The following is a 6,325-nucleotide window of genomic DNA, read 5'->3' on the forward strand; positions in this document are numbered from 1 at the left end:
GGATGAAGACATTTCACACGCGACGCAAGCAGAACACCTGCATGTGACCTCCTCCTACAGCCTATCATGGTTGTCAACAAATGCACGTGCATGTAGGATGACAGAGTTTACGACAGTAGTAGAGGACAATACTGTTTCCCAACTGTAGGGGGACCCCGAGAGCAAAAGTTACCTGGTGTTACTTTAAATCTAGGACTCAGCTCCTATTATTTAAGAGTGCTGGAGAGGTATCCAAGATGGCTGCAGAGAGGAGAAGACCACACACTTTCCAACAAAGATATAGGGAGTTGATAAAATGATACCGGCTTAATTGTAAATGTATTATTTTTTAACTGACCTTGTTTAAAAAATAATAAAAAATGTAATAACTTCTGCCACTTGGTACCAACACTTGGTATATTTTGTAAATATTTTAAAATATGAAGGAAGAACAAAAACTTAGAGAAGGTATTTAACTGACAATTATTTGGCAAAAAAAGGCAAACTACAGCTACAGGCTGTAGCTCACAGGAAAAATAATACCTTGCCAACAATATAATCAGTTCTTAATCACTGGTTTTCTTTTGTTTAATGTGTTCATAAATTGGCATGTTGCATTGCGTTGTCACAAATAAAACAATTGACTCCAAGCACAACTACGCAATATGCAAATCTTTAACGCATTTTAAATCATATTTAAATAAAGGGTGAAGATTTAAATTTTCCTAATCCAGACATCACATTTGGACACTACTGTATGGCAGTTCATTGACTTTACAGCTGATCTTTACACCATGCGCAAAAAGCAAGCTGCTTTTATAAGGATTGCAAGCTTCCCTGGAGTTGTTGGAGCCTTTGATGAACTAATTTACGTCATTGCTTTAACTATAAATGAGGAGACATATCAATAGAAAAATGTATTCCGTAGCATCAACACAAATGTGTGATCATTTTGCACAATGCAAATCCATTTTATAATAAATTTAAATATTAAAATAAATGTTTCAATGTTACATTAAATTATTTTATTGAAATTACATGACTGGTGTCCTGCCACTGTGACTTGCAGCAGGCTCACATTTGGATGATTCTGAGGTTGAGGGCGGCCATTTTTGGGTTAACAATAACATCATCGTAGTCCTTAGTTTGCAACACTAAAAGGGTTAGGCTAGTTCACCCAAAAAAAGTTGTTGTTTTTTTTTTTACTCGCCCTAAAGCCATCCTGGGTGTATGACTTTCTTCTTTCAACCAAACACAATCAAAGTTATATTAAAAAATATCCTGGCTCTTACAAGTTTTGGAATGCATAATGATGCATAGATTTTGAAGACCAAAAGAGCGCATTCGTCCATCATAAAAGTAATCCATACTATAATCACTGGCTTCCGGTAACTGCCGTACACGAGTCGAGTTCCAACAGATGACATCCCATCAGAGAGCCGAGCGTGAGCCTCTGCGTCATCGTTTCTAAAGTCCTCTGTTTTGACCCGTCTACACTAAAACGCCCTCCGGAGATTCAAAACGCAAAACGGGGTCGGCAGCGTTTCTAAACTTCTCCGTTTTAGGTCTTCGTTTTTGCCGTTTTAGTTTGGATGGGAGGTGCAAATGTAGCAAAAGGTCTGCGTTTCTAAACTAAAACGTAGTAGTGTGGATGGGGCCTGAGTTTGATTCACTCTTCGGCCGGAACTCGACTTACATACACCCGTTATCGGAAGCCAGTGATTAGGCTATAGTTTATAAAGTTATAAATTATGGATATTTTTCTTACAAAAACACATCCCTTTGCTTCAGGTGGCCTTTATTAACCCCTGGATCCGTATGAATTACTTTTATCTATGGTACCATTCAAAGCTTTATAAAGCTTACCATTATAAAGCTTGGAAGAGCCAGGATATTTATTTTTTTATTATATAAAAATATAATATTGTGTTTAGGATATTGTGTTTGGCTGAAAAAAGAAAGTCATATACACCTAGGATGGTTTGAGAGTAAGTAAATTATGGGATAATTTTCATTTTTGGGTGAACTATCCCTTTAAGTGCCACCTCAGTTAGCACCTAAGAATCTGTCTTAGCTAAAAATTGCTTTTAGCTTCTTTATAAATCCTAAGATCCTAATCTTAAACAAGTCCTACTTTTAATAGGAATTTTTGGACAATTAAGTCAAAGCTTAAGCATTTTTGTTACGTTTTGTACGGCCCCCTTTGTGTAACACAATAACTCAATTTCACACCCCTTAGTTTCTTTGACACTGCTGAAGTGAAATCATTCCTCAAGATTAGTTCGCCTCACTTGGAATGCCTTTGTTTTTGCAGGTGTTTAACTGTGTGCTTTCCCAAACAACTCATTGGGGATCATTGTTTTTTAAGACTCGGACACAATGAAAGGTCAATTGATGATTTAAATTGAGTGGGGATGACATGTCATCCGATCTCAACAAAAATAAGAAACTGATAAAGAGATAAGATTTTGTAAAAAGTTATAAAGTAAAAGACTCACACATTTCAGCCAGAACTCATTATCTAAATTCAAATTTTAAAAAGAGACATTTGATTTTTCCGTCGAATTAAGCAACACACTCCGCCCAATAAAGCCTGTTCAGAAGAGTTACGAGAACATTAACGGATATGCAACTTTCAGCAAACATAGTACACAACAATAATAGGCTACTCACCTACTTTTCCAGAATCGCTGAATCAAAACAAGAGCAATTGGACCATCCGATTAAAACAGCCAGCCATTAGACAAGAACATAGACAGGTCCGGAATATTTTACAGGTAAAAAAACTACTGAAATAACAGGCAAATACAAAACCACCTGAAATCGCACATTAATCTTAAAGTCAGAGTCAGCGACAGAGAGAAACCAGACTCTGCCGGGGTTAAAGCACCGAATATCCGTGCGGTGAAATACTAAAATATAGCTTGACGCCGCTCCTGGTGTAGGCTACTACCATAAACACTCACACAAATACAGTATAAAGACAGCAGAAGACGAGTGCGTGCGTTTGCCAGCCGTGTTGGAAAGTTGAAATCCCGCCCCCTGTCTACGTCAGAAGCTAGTAGTGGTGAGATAATCCAAATTTCAGACCAGCAGCGCCAGACCAACACAAGTACTCGACCAGCAGCCACAGGACGGAAGCTAGGGGCGGGAGCTTATCGTTAATAGAGTTGCACTACACATAGGCCTACACGTAATGTTCTTTTATTAAATATGAGCTGTTTTTAATCGGATCCATATCTAAAATATTTACACACAATTTTTTTTTGTACAATGAGCAATATATGTGTTGTAATTTTCATGTCAATGTATAAAAACACTATTTTGTTATACCACTAACTAGGGAGAACTCTTAACTTTATAATTTTGAAGTTTCCCATTTGACTATTATAATATTGTTTTCTTCATGTTAATGATGTTACAAATAGTTACTGACACAGAGTGCAGCCATTTAATGTCAGATATACTGTATTAAATCAATGCAATGGCTTGAACAAGTGAAACGTGCACTTATATGACTGAGAATATAGTGAGTTGTCTTCCCTTTGTTTACTGACACATGGAATGTGGCCATTCACTCTATGTACCAGAGGGATCTAGGACTCAGGTAAACAGCAAAGAGGAATATATAGTGTGCATCCTGCTGTACATCCCAAGATTTTAAGAAACTGTTAACTTGTCCTGTGTTTTTTGTGAAAATCTAAGGGTATGGAAATAAAATAATGACAAATGTTTTTGAAACAAAAAACCCGTTGAATTGCACTAGTTAAATAAAAAAAATATGCATTGCATTAACCATGCTTGCATTTTAATGCATTGTATTTTTAGGACTTGCATTTTTTTTATTGGCTCAAATTTGACATGGTTGAATATTTAAGCTGTGAATATTTAAATTCAAAACATTTCAAACACATTTTCATTATTAAAAAATCAATAATCCATATTCACCCTTCACATTTAACTTCCAAAATATTCAAACTTTTTAATAAATACAACCTATAATATTTAACAGGCAATTTTCGGTCCATTATATTTCGCTTTACAAATTCGCTTCCACAAATTCAGTGGTTCAAATTCGACAGTAAATTTAACATTGACATCCAGGAACTGCAGGAAAAGCAGTAGATTACCGATCATAATCTCCATCTGCTGTTAGTCGACCTCAGCGTGTTGTTGACGAAGACCGACAGAGCAAGCCATTCATTCATAAAAACATATTTAGAAATGTAAGTGTATTTGTGATTATTATGAGGGCTGTTTTTGTGTTTAATTCACTGTCGTCATGGTCCCTTTGTAGCCTACATGCATCTTTCTCTACCGTGAACGAGATTATAATGTTATTCCCCCGATGCTGATGTAGCTACAGATCAAATGGTAGGCAGGAAATATTGCTCTTGGTTGTTTAGTTGCCTTAACTTTATATCGCGGCGATGTGCTGCAGTAGGCTACTAGGGTTTCCCTCAATACTTCAGGATTGCTGGACATATAAAACGCGTAATGTAGCTTAACTAATACAGTGATATAAAAGACCAAACTCGCACGTAGTTGAGAAGGCTGTAGCCTACTATATGGCTATAGGCAAGCAGATCTCAGAATATGAACTTAAAGCCCAATTTATACTTCTGCGTCGAACTTACGCCGTAGCTACGCCGTAGGCTGTGCGTAGCGCGCGTACCCTTCGGCATACCCTGGCGTGTATGGCGAGTATTCAGTGCCAAATCATGGATTACCAGGAGAAGAAGGAGAAGTCTACCCTGCCGTCGCCGCCAGAACGTGTGGATTTTTGAATGGGATTGATTGGGACTGCCATGGACGCGGGAAGTAGGGGTGCTGCAGGTGCTGCAGCACCCCCCGTTGGCAAACTGTGATGACAATAAAATGATAGCTTATAAATATATCTCTGGTTGTTGTTTCTGTTCCACAACATTTTGTATGTCATGTTTGGGGTGTGGGATGAAGAGAGGGATATTTTTAGTAATTATTTAATTAAAAATTATTTAATTTATCTTCAGTGTGTAGTATTAGCCAATCAGATGTCTTGACGCGAATCACGCGATTACGATTCAGCCTACGCATCACAAAAAACAAAAACAAAAAAACACCTAGCTAGTCTAAAAAACTATATCAATATCTGTGCTATAATGTCTCAAAAGAGAATTTTGGATTTTTTTCAATCCAACCCCAAAAACCCGAGGCCGAGGACTAGCGAGAATTCTCCAACTGACTCCTCATCCAGAGGTAACGTTAACGTTACAGCCCCTACGCCCGAGCAGGACAAGCTAGCTTCTGACGTTCCCGGTGCTAGCCAATACGACCAGGCTGCTGGTGACACTAACGCTAGCACTTCATATTCAAAATATTCTCAGTCTGCCCCTGACAAGAGTGAGACTGCTGCATCAGGGACATCACCTTTACCATCTGAGCCATTTCAGCCAAGGAATTTCGACTTCCCCACCAAGCGTTTTGGGACTGAAGGTTTTTCAAGATCGTTTAAATCAGCTTGGTTTGAAAGATGGAAATGGCTCCATTATGTCAATGACACTGACAAAGCACTGTGTTTTATTTGTTGTTCTGTGGTAGCCAAAAAGTTGGTACATGACTTTTACAGAGCTGACGCCGTATTCATCAGAGGGGGATTTTCGAATTGGCGTAAAGCCACAGAAAAATTCAGAGATCACGAAAAGTCATTATTCCACCTTGAAGCTGTGAACAAAATCGCTGCGCTAAATAGTACACCGATCAGTGCCCTACTCTCAGACGCAGTTGCGAAGGAGCAGAATACTGGCAGAGTGGTTCTCCAAGACGCCTTCAAGTCAGTACGCTATTTGGTCCGACAGGGCTTACCTCTCCGAGGCCGCGATCACCGTGAAGGACATTTCTGGCGTATGATGATTGACCGCACCGAGTCGCTTCCCGCAGCTCGCCGGTGGATGCTCCGCAGGGATAACTGGCTCTCAGATACGATCCAAAACGAGATGATAGAACTGCTTGCACATGCTGTGCAGCGAAGGTTGGTTTCTGGGGCAATGGTTTCTCATTACTTTGGACTGACGGCTGATGGCACTACAGACATTAGCTCATCCGAGCAGTTTTCCTGCCATGTGCATTATGTGGATGCTGATTTGTGTCAACAGAGTGTGTTTTTGGGATTTTACAGCGCACCAGATTCGAAAGCAGACACTCTATTCAGGTGCATCACTGACATTTTTTTGCGCTTGCACCTGCCGATTGAAAAGCTTCAAGGCTACTGTTTTGACGGGGCAAGTAATATGTCTGGACGTTTCACCGGCGTACGTGCGCGTCTTGCAGAAGTCTGCCCTGGCTCCTTGTTTGTCCATTGTTGCAA

The 6,325-nt window shown here is 39.3% G+C and overlaps 1 protein-coding gene across 5 annotated transcripts in view; it reads right to left on the bottom strand.

The window, feature by feature from the left end:
- The window catches only part of LOC143738227 (supervillin-like), a 196,364-nt gene extending 193,238 nt beyond the window's left edge, over window positions 1-3,126 (bottom strand). For 2 of the 5 annotated variants that reach the window (XM_077230245.1, XM_077230246.1), the window contains exon 1: window positions 2,653-3,045. The gene's annotated coding sequence lies outside the window, so the exon portion shown is untranslated. Of the gene's footprint in view, window positions 1-2,652 lie in introns of all 5 variants that reach the window. The other 3 variants (XM_077230243.1, XM_077230244.1, XM_077230247.1) reach the window with 3 other exon arrangements.
- Between the last annotated feature and the right edge of the window lie 3,199 nt (window positions 3,127-6,325).

This window comes from Siphateles boraxobius, unplaced genomic scaffold (genome assembly GCF_051911475.1).
Source record: "Siphateles boraxobius isolate OS27281-9 unplaced genomic scaffold, OSU_SipBor_1 140, whole genome shotgun sequence".
NCBI lineage: Eukaryota > Metazoa > Chordata > Actinopteri > Cypriniformes > Leuciscidae > Siphateles > Siphateles boraxobius.